We start from the raw sequence: 10,608 nt of genomic DNA, 5'->3' as shown, positions 1-10,608 counted from the left end.
AAGAGAGGAGCCTTTGCCTAAGTTCGCCGCGACAAACATCATCCGTCAAGAAGGAAGGCTCTCGACCATGGTTCGCCGCAGTGAACCTGTGGTTTCGCCGCGGCGAGCCCTCATATCAGCAAATTTCAGACCCGACCATTTCGGGAAAATCTGACCTACCCACCTCTAGGAACCGACCCATACACGTAATTTTCGGGTTAGAAATCCTATTTTGGGTATGGGTGAGGTCAGACATAAGGGAGGAGCCACCACCTACGTTTCTCTCATCATCTCTTCTCATCTTTCCCACAGAACCCTAATCCTCTATCTCTATCTCCTTCACCTTCCATCTTCCTGCACTTCTTCTTCATCCACTTTCATTTCCTTCATCTCCTAACCATTATGGCTGAAGATTTAACTCTGGTTGGAGCTGATTCCAAGGCTATGATGAGCTAGGTCTTTCTAACTCTTGAAGATGGTGGAGTAGCATGAGTTTCCAAGCTTCAAAGGGGAGTTTTAGTTTTAATCTTTAGTTTCTAGCTATGTGTTTATAATTTCCTCGGTATAGGAGTTGTAAAGTCTTAGTTAGATGCTTTGATTAATACTGTAATCATTGGTTAGTGATTAACATTTGTAATTTGGATTGATTGATGTTGAACTTTGTGCTTAAATATATGTGGTTGCATATATGCTTATTGTAACTCTCATGATTCTCTCCTGTCTTGCATGGTAATGTTTGATACTGAGTTGATTGTGTGTTACATTGAGCCAATTGCATGATCATTCCAAAATTACACATTAGGGAAGCTAAACAAAGTTTTCATTAATGAGTTCATTAATGTAACCTTTGGACTCAATTAGTTATTGAGGTTCTTATTAAGAAAACCTAATGGATTTGTGAAACTCCCATTGTTTTAGTGAACTATGATTGCCATCAAAACCATTTTCAAGAGATTTCCTATCAATCACTTCCATTACATCATTATTATCTTAAAAACTCTGAAAATATAGTATCTTAGGTTTGTTTTCATTGCATTCAATTTTGGTACATTTCATTAAATGTTAAAAACCCCAAAAAACCCCTTTTCATTACTTTACATGGCATTTAGTCTAACTTAGGTAATTAATTAAGGCTCTTAAGCGTGAAACGACCCGAGTTTGCACTACACTGCATAGCTTGGATTTATTTTTGAGTGAGAACCCTAAAGTGAATGACGAAAGGCTCTCTTCAATATCATTCAAACATCAACAAAACAAGCCAACACATAAGCATACCACATTAAGCACATAAAGGGTAAGTTCACTACCTTGTATTTCAAGCTTTCCTCTTGCTTTTCTTTTGAATCCCTTGACTTCCCAATCATAATAGCTTTCAGTCAATATCAATCAAATATCCTCTTATATGTTCTAAGGTCCTAAACATAGTCACATTGATCATATAATTCATTAGGACCAAGAGATTAGGTAATGTTCAAGACTAGCTCTCTTGAACCTCAACCCTTCTTCTTAGTTTCAGGGCTTTCTTTCTAGATTTTCTAACATAAACCTCATCATTTACCATTTTTAAGATCCATTTCTTGTCAATTAGGACCACTTTAGATGGCCTTAGATTCAAGAAGATCAAATCTGAAAATTTTGCTTCACGGGTACTGTTCACACAGAAATTCCAGAATTTTTACTCAAATTTGAAAATTCATAATTAATTCTAGGAAAATCAAAAGTGAGTGGTTGCAAGTCTCACTGAAATATCCTTCAGTTTTCTTTAAAGGAAAAATAGTTTTAGGAACTAATTATATGCAAAACAGTGCCAAAATTGTACGGAATTCGCTACTCTTCCAAAGGTTAAACATTGTTTCCAGGTTTTAAACCCTAACTTTGAAAAATCACCATAAGTCATACATATATCCAAATAAAGTGTTCTACCTATTGATTTAAAGCTTATAGAGTGTACTTTAATCATGCCAAATTTTAGAATCAGATACAAATAGTAACTTATTTGAAATAGGTATCAAGGCAGATACTATAATCATCACATACCTTGATCTTAAAGCTTGAATCTTGTTTCTTCTTCTTGGCCTTCACCCCCACATTTTTCTCTCTAATTTTTGACAGAGTTTTTCCTCTATAAATGGCTGCCAAAATGCTCTTCCAAGATGGGGTATTTATTGTAACATCCAAACTTTTGGGCCTAGAAGTACCAAAAATAGCCTGAATTGGATATGTTACCAGACCCCTTCTGAGCAGAAGTCCCAAAGATGAGAAAGGAAGTCAAAACAGTTTCAGGGACTAAACTGCAAAGTAAGAGTTCTTAGGGGCTCAAGTATAATCAAGTTAGAGGTTCCAGTAAAGTCTCAAAGGCCAGAGAGAGAAAAGAGGCTAGATATAGGCCAAGGGTTAAGTTAGAAACCTCAAAGAGAGGATTGTATGAAGTTAAGTCCAAGTAGGGACTAAACCGTAAATTCAGAAAGTTATGACCCACAGGGGTAAAAATGGAAGAGTATACAAAGAATTCCAAGAAAATCCTAGAAAATGGGAAATAATATTCGAAGGCTCTTCTGTGAAGAGAAAAGATGAAAGTACCCCTGAGGTAGCTTAAATAGAATTTATGAGGTTATGGCCAGTAAAAAGTATATTGTTTGAAGTAATTATTTAAAATAGCAAGAGATCTCAAAAATATACACAAAAATGAGGTTAAATGGTTAGAAGGTTGTACTAATTTATAAAATTAGTCCTGTAACCAAAAGGCCAATGGAATGGCTTTAATAAATTAAAGAGCCAATTATGCCGATAAAAGGGTATTTTAGTAAATGAATTTTTATGCAAGGTTTAAAGGAAGTGTTATGGCCTAAGAAAATTCATAGATTCTCTTTAGAATTAAAAAGAATTTATGGAGCAAACAGAAGAATTTTCTGAGCTTCGGAAGGCCATATAGAAAGCCGGAGAAATGTGGGCCAAGTAAAGTAAGAGGAAACTTAGGGAACAAGTTTGATCTAATGGCTAGGATCTAATCTCCCTTCTCCTCCACCACTTTTGTGACACCTAGCATCTTCTAGAAGAATGAGGTAAGGATGATGCAAGAAGATGATGTAATGATGATGTAAAAGTTAACTTGAAGTTCCAAGATTGCCCTTACTCTTTCTATTAGCTACCAAGGGCATCTTGTTCCATTTAAGCCAAATTTTTGGCTATAAATACCCCACCTTGGAAAAGCATTTTGGTAGCCATTTGTAGAGGGAAATATTTGCCAAAATTTAGAGAAAAATGTAGGGGTGAAGGCCAAGAAGAAGGAACAAGATTCAAGCTTCAAGATCAAGGTATGTGATGGTTATAGCATCTATCTTAATGCCTGTTTCGAATAAGTTACTTTTGTATCTGATTCTAAAATTTGGCATGATTAAAGTACACTGTGTAAGCTTTACATCCATGGGTAGAAGACTTCATTTAGATATGTGTACGATTTATGGTGATTTTTCAATGTTAGGGTTTGAAATATGGAAACAGTGTTTAACCTTTGAAAGAGTGTCAAATTCCGTACAATTCTGGTACTGTTATGCATAGAATTGGTTCCTGAAACTATTTTTACCTTAAAAAGAACTTAACAGTGAGACTTGGAACCAGTCAGTTTTGATTTTTCTAGAATTAATTATGAATTTTTAAAGTTAAGCAAAAATTCTGGAATTTCTGCGTGAATAGTAGCCGCGAAGCAAAATTTTCAGATTTGATCTTCTTAAATCTAAGGCCATCTAAAGTGGTCCTAATTGACAAGAAATGGATCTGAAGGATGGGAAATGATGAGATTTATGTTAGAAAAGCTAGAAAGAAAACCCTAAAACCAAGAGAAAGGGTTGAGGTTCAAGAAAGCTAGTCTTGAATATTATGTAATCTAGTGGTCCTAATAGATTGTATGATCATTGTGACTATGTTTAGGACCTTTGGAACATCCAAGAGGATGTTTGGTGATGTTAACCGAATACCCACATGGTTGGCAAGTCAAGGGAGTCAAAGGAAAAGTAAGAGAAAAGCTTGAGGTGCAAGGTAGTGAATTTACCTATTGTCATTGCTTGATGTTGTATGTAACGTCTTGAGTTTTATTGGGTTTTAATAGCCTCTTTTTGGTTGATTTTGAGGATAGATTAGTGATTTAACTTTGATCTTGGTGTTTGGCTTGGGATTGAGGTATGTTGAAGGAATAGGTGAACAATCCCTCTTAGGGTTTGTTCGCTGCGCGAAGTTTTACTTCGCCATGGCGAACTGGGAGTTCCAGGAGGGGGATGTCCTTCGGGAAGGTTTGGCTGTGGCGAAATCAGAGGGACGTCGCGGTGAAGTTGTTTAGGTGAGCGAGGTTTGCCTCTCGGAAAGGTCTCGCCGCGGTGAAGTTAGGGCATGCCGCGGCGAAGGTTTTTTGGGCGAGCGAGAGTTTCCTCTCGGGAAGCTTTCATCGCGGCGAAGTCAGGTTTTTAGGCGAGTAATCCCTCTCGGGATTAGTTCGCCGCAGTGAAGTTATGAGTTCGCCGCGGCGAAGGGGGTCGAATCTATATAGTCGCAGGAGGGGTCAAATGTGCGAAAATTAGAAAATCTGAAGGAAGAGAGAGAGGCTCTGCTAGGGTTTCGAATTTTTGGCTTGGAGGGGGCATTTCTAAGGATCCATTACCTCAAGTAAGTTATTTTAACCTCTAATCTACTTTCTTTCTTGGAATTTCTAAGGATTTATGGTGAAACCCTAGAGTTCTCTAGGTTGTGATGGAATTGAGATTTTTGACTGACTGTTTTGAGTTTAATTGATTGCTTTGGGTTAGTCTAAGTATTTAATCAGTGTAGTTTTCTTAGATTTAAAGAACTTTGAGTTTTGAAGTTAGGGTTTATGGAAATGGGAGGCTTGTGTTTAAGGATGATAATGTGGAGGTTGATTTTGAGTTTTGTGATTTGGGTTATGTTAAGGAGGGTTAAATTGGATGTTTAATCAGTTTAGAATGTTGTTAAGACTTCAATTGTTCAAATGGGATGTTTGGGTGTTGAATTCCTATAGTGGGTCCTTGAGGTTGAGTTTTAATTGATGTTTGGAAAGGAATTAAGGTTTTAATGGATTTTTATGACCTTGGAGTGTTGCCTTGATGGTTATACCTTTTTTACTTGGGTAGAGTTTTGGTTGGAGCTAGGAATTTTGTGTCCCTAAGTGTTGTTTTGGCCACATTATTAGTTGAAAGCTAATACATGATGGTTGTGTGCTTGTGTAGACCGGTTGTGAGCCTTGTGGGTGCACACAACCATATTGTTGGTTTGTTATTCCTTGCTCAGACGAGAGGTAACCACTTTCCAATCCTTTGTACATGCTTTTGTGGTATTGTGAGTGGATTTATGTTTTGTGCTCTGAGTAACAACTGTGTTCAAAGTGTATGTTGTATATTAAAAAGGAAAACCGTCTTGTGGGGTTTTAATTGATGTTGAATGAATTTGGCACTTGTGAAAGATAGGCCACTGAAAGAAGTTAATTGTGAAATGATTATTTACTCTTTGATTACGGTTTGAGCATGATGCATGAATTGGGAATTGGTGAGTTTTGATTGTTACTACCACATGGTAAGGCCTCCATTAATGCATGATGGTTGGCTCTTTACGTCCCCCATAGTGAGGGATAGGCCATTTTTGGCTCCTTACGTCCCCCATAGTGAGGGATAGGCCGGGTTCGGCTCTTGAAAATCCCCCAAAGCGAGGGATATGGTTGATGGGATTGCACCATTGCACTTACATGACTTGTTGTGGCTATTATTTATTATATTACTTGTGAACTGCCCCACTTGACACCTCACGAGCACCTATTTAGTAGTACCTTGAATTGGAAAGGTTGGTTACTGGGATGTTTGTCTCACCCCGTGGTTTACAATGTTTTCAGGTGAAGGTTCTAGGTGTGTGCTTTTGGGAAGAGACACAGAGGCTTGAGCTTGGTTAGCTTTAGGCCTCTAGCCCTTGTATATGTATGGCTAGTTGTATATTGCCACATTTAGGGCTCCTTTTGAAATAGTTTGATTGCCCAGCCTTATTGTAAATTGGAGGGATTCTTATCTCCTTATTTTGGTTGGCCAGAGGCCATTTCTAGTGTCTTATGAAACTTTGATTTATTTTGTTGGAAACCTTTTGGATGGGCTGATGTTGATGTCTTTTGTTACCCGGGCCGGAGGCTCGGAGGCCCAGTGGATGTTCATGAATGATTTTTAGTTGCATGCAACGGAGTTTGAGTTTGAACCGAGTTTAAATGTTAATTTCTAAAATTATGCAAATTTCTTTCTACTATGGTAGTTTGTTGTAACAGCTTTCCTTTTCTACCATAGTAGTGATTTTTATGTCGAGTTTATAATGTTTTATGGGTTAAGGGTTTTACATTGTATGCTTGTGTGTTGCCGTGTACATGTTATTGAATGTTATTGTGATATGTTTCAGCTGCTGTAATTACTATTCATGATGAGTAGATTATGTCTCCATAGCCATGCATCAAGAAGTTTTTCAGAAATATTCTAAAATTATTGAGGATTAAAAATGATAAGAAGAAATAGAAGAATTTCGGTGGAAAATAATTACCATAATTTTCCAAGCCAAAAATAGGAATTTGACTAATTAAGGAAAAATTGGTCAAATGTAAATAAGGAAAAATATTTCCAAACCTTGGAAAATTAAGGAAAAATAAGGATAATATCCTTTGAGAGTTATATGAAATTATAAAGTTGGTTTTATGACCAAATTACCCTTAGAGAAATTACAAGAGAATTTAAGGGTGATTTAGGCTAATTAAGGGATTTTATTCGGAAAATTCCAAATAAATACTTTTGAGGAGAATAAAATTCTAAGAAAATTCCTATGAGACCCCAAGTATTTATAAGAGATTATGGAATTAAATGAAGACCCTCAAGTATCCAAGATTTTTCCAAATACTTGTGAAAAGTAGAAAAATCCCTAAAGAGGAGGAAATTAATTTTCCTTTTTATTTAATTATTAGGAAATTAATTTTGAGGCAAAGAGGGCAATTTGGGAAGATAAAAATGAGGAGAACAAATTAAGGATCTGACAAAAAATAATTACAGAGGCCAAACTACTGTAATTATAGAAAGGAAGTTAAACTCAGAGCCAACGTATACTGATAAAGCAAGATTAGTGTCTTACAAATCAAATGGATCACATTGAGCCATGTGTCAAGCCCTTAATAGAGAGGATTTGAACTTGCCAAGTGTCACTCCTCAAATGGAGAGGATCTTGACTTTTGGTAATTAATTTCATTTGGATTTTGTTAATTAAGAAAGAGAAAGCAAGATTAAAGAGGGTAATATCACTTGGATTCTCATTAAAGAAGGTGGTTGGGATATTTTGGCTCATTAAACAAGCTCATCTCCCCCTCATTTTCAGATGTTGGTTCAGCCAAGGGAGGAAAGGAGAGAAAAGAGAGGGTTTTGAGGAAGGAACAAGGAAAAGCTAGCATCTTTGACCATACAACCAAGGATTTAAGGTTAGTTCTTGGTTCTACATAGGTTCATGGTTTGTTTTCTTTCTTTCTATGGTTGAAAAATCTGTTCTCCTCTCCTTTGGGTGTTGACCAAACTGGTTATCTTGAGGGGAAGGAAGTTTTGTTAATCACACTTGCTAAGACACATCAAAACATGTTAGCTCCTGGTGGTAGTAAGTGAGTATAGGTTGTTTTGAAGCACTTTTCTTGGTTGTTTCTTTAGATGTTCATTTCGGCCAAGATGATGACTGAATCCTAGGATGAGTTTTTCAATGTTTTAAGGCTTCCATGATGCTTAAAATGAGAAATGGTGTAAGGTAAACCAAAAGGAACAAGTGTTGGAAGCATTAAAACAAAGTTGTAATTTTTGGTTCAAGTACCCCTAGTGGTTCGGTCAAGGGTAGCTGAAAGGAGGAGTTTTATTTTTATAGATCTAAGCACATATTTTGAATCTACATGAAAAACCATGTAGGAATAAGTAAAGAAGTAATTTTTAGGGTTAAAAGGAAACAAGTTAAAAAATAGTGAACAAAGATGGAAGCTTTAAGGAGCAAGAGTCATTTTTGATTGTGTTCTTGCTTTTTCTTGATTGGGTAATGATTCTTGCTACCCTTTTTGATGGATTGCATTGTTAGGGTTTGATATTTGTGAGGGGAAAGAAGAGAAAGAAAGAAAGCTCAAGCTTTTGGAGCAAGGTAGCAAGTTAAACCTAGCTACTAACACTAATTTGGCATTATTGATTATTGCATGATTAATCGCTATTATGTGGTTGAACTTTCTTAATTATAATGTGGTTGCTCTTTGTACTTTTTTGCTTTGGCCTTTGCATGATTGAGTTTGCCAAACGATAAGCATGCTAGTTCACCAATAGTAGTTAATGTAGTTATGCATGTTGGTGATATAGTTGGTTAATTTGCTATTGGGATTTCAATGAAATCTCATTCCACAAATACAATCTAACATTTTAGGGCCTGAATTCTCTAAGGAAAGCTTCAAATTGAAGGTTAAATCTGTGGTGTCTTGCCACAAAAATTCATGGATCCTTTTGGCTATGTATATACTATACCAACAGTGCTGTAAACACACTGACACTGCCTTGTTCACATGACTCTTTGATTAAGTTCCTGAACGTGTTCAATCACAAAATTTGTATGATTATAGATAATGTCCTGAGCTTCAATTTGATAGTTAACACGTTAAAAATGGCCAAGTATATGATTTTTAATGATTTTTCAAAGTTAAAGGTCAGAATCTAGGAAAAAGGATTTTTGGCAAATGGACAATGTTACTTTTCACAAAAACGTGATGCTTTTTCCTAAGGAATTGGATCACAAGATTATTTTTCTTTGAAATATAACTTAAAGAGATTTAATTATAATTTTGAACCACTTCGTTTCGATTTTTGTGGAATAAGTTATGAATTTTCAAAGTTGGGCCAGAAAAACTGGATTTTTACCCGATGAACAGTAAAAATCTGAAATTTAGCGTTTTTCAGATAAAAAGTCAGCCCAAGACCATCCAATATGGTCTAAAATGGCTTTAAATAGAACCTAAGTTGATAAAATAGTAAGGTGTGACAAAGTTAGCTTTGAGCATGCTAATATGTCGCAAATTAACAAGAGAATAAACAAGTTACATGTAGTGCATTAGCATCCATCTAGCATGATTAATATGGTATTATTTGCTACTAAGATTCCCCTGAATCTCATCTCCTTCCTAACCAACCATTTAGGTCAATCAATGATGAGCAATAATGGCATGAGAAGCAAGGAGAAGAAAGTGGAGAATTGTTCATGTTAATGAATAATATTATTATTCAATATGTAATTCTCCTATTATGTAATTTATGTTATGGATGCCTATGATACCTTGTAATTAATTATAATATTTATGGTATGAATGAAAGTGTATGAGCATGAATGGAAAAGAGTAAGTCCATGTTATGTATGCCAAAGAAATAAAAAGAATTAAAGTAAAGAGATGTTAAGGGATAAAACATAGGTCCTGGAGTAGTGAGTCTGTAGCTCTAGTTTGACTTATCAAATGAATAAGTTAAGTCATGAGATTTGGTAGACTCATAATACACATCTCAAGCTTTAAAATGAGAGGTATATAACCTCAATTGGATGTGTACAAAAGGAGATACGAATTTCCAAAGTTGAGGCATAGAATTTGGAAGTTCCAGATTTTATGAAATAAACAGTAATATCTATTGATTAAACTGTATGAATTGGGCAAGGATAAGTCTAATTGGATATTTTTTCCCTAAAGAGCATCAAAATAGCTTTCCATAGAATTTTAAGACAGCTCAATACGATATTTTTGGAATTAGTTATGAATTTTTGAAATTGGCCCTATAATCTGGAAATTAAACAATAAATAGTAACTCGGGTAATTATGTTTAAATTTTAAATCCATGGGCTTTTGCAATGATCTACTTGAACAATAATACTTACGAATACGTGCTCTGAGGGGTTAAAGGCATGACGTTTCATTTATAGCCAAAAATTTGGCTTGAATGGACCAAAATGCCCGTGGTGTCTAATAGAAAGAGTAAGGGCAATCTTGGAACTTCAAGTTGACTTTTACATCATCATTGCATCATCTTCTTGCATCATCCTTACCTCATTCTTCTAGAAGGTACTAGGTCTCACAAAAGTGGTGAAGGATAAGGGAGATTAGATCTTAGCCATTGGATCAAAACTTGTTCCCTAAGTTTCCTCTTACTTTACTTGGCCCACGTTTCTCTGACTTTATGGCCTTTCAGAGCTCAAAAAATTCTTCTGTCTACTCCATAAATTTCCTTTTATTTTAGAGAATATCTATGAATTTTCTCAGGCCATAACACTTCCTTTAAGCCTTACATAAAAATCATTTACTAAAATACTCTTTTATCAGTATAATTGACTTTTTATTTATTATAGCCATTCCACCAGTCTTTTGGTTACGAGACCAATTTTGTAAATTATTAAACCTTTTAACCATTTAATCTCATTTTTGTGTATATTTTTGAGGTCTCTTGCTATTTTAAATAATAACCTCAAACGACATACTTTTTACTGGCCATAACCTTATAAATTCCATTTAAGCTGTCTAAGGGGTATTTTTGTCATTCTCTTCACAAAAGAGTCTTAGAATAT

The sequence above is a fragment of the Neltuma alba genome, unplaced genomic scaffold (assembly GCF_004799145.2).
Source record: "Neltuma alba isolate B1F8T4 unplaced genomic scaffold, ASM479914v2 tig00000784_pilon, whole genome shotgun sequence".
Classification (NCBI taxonomy): Eukaryota; Viridiplantae; Streptophyta; class Magnoliopsida; order Fabales; family Fabaceae; genus Neltuma; species Neltuma alba.
Note: the sequence above shows the minus strand (reverse complement) of the source record.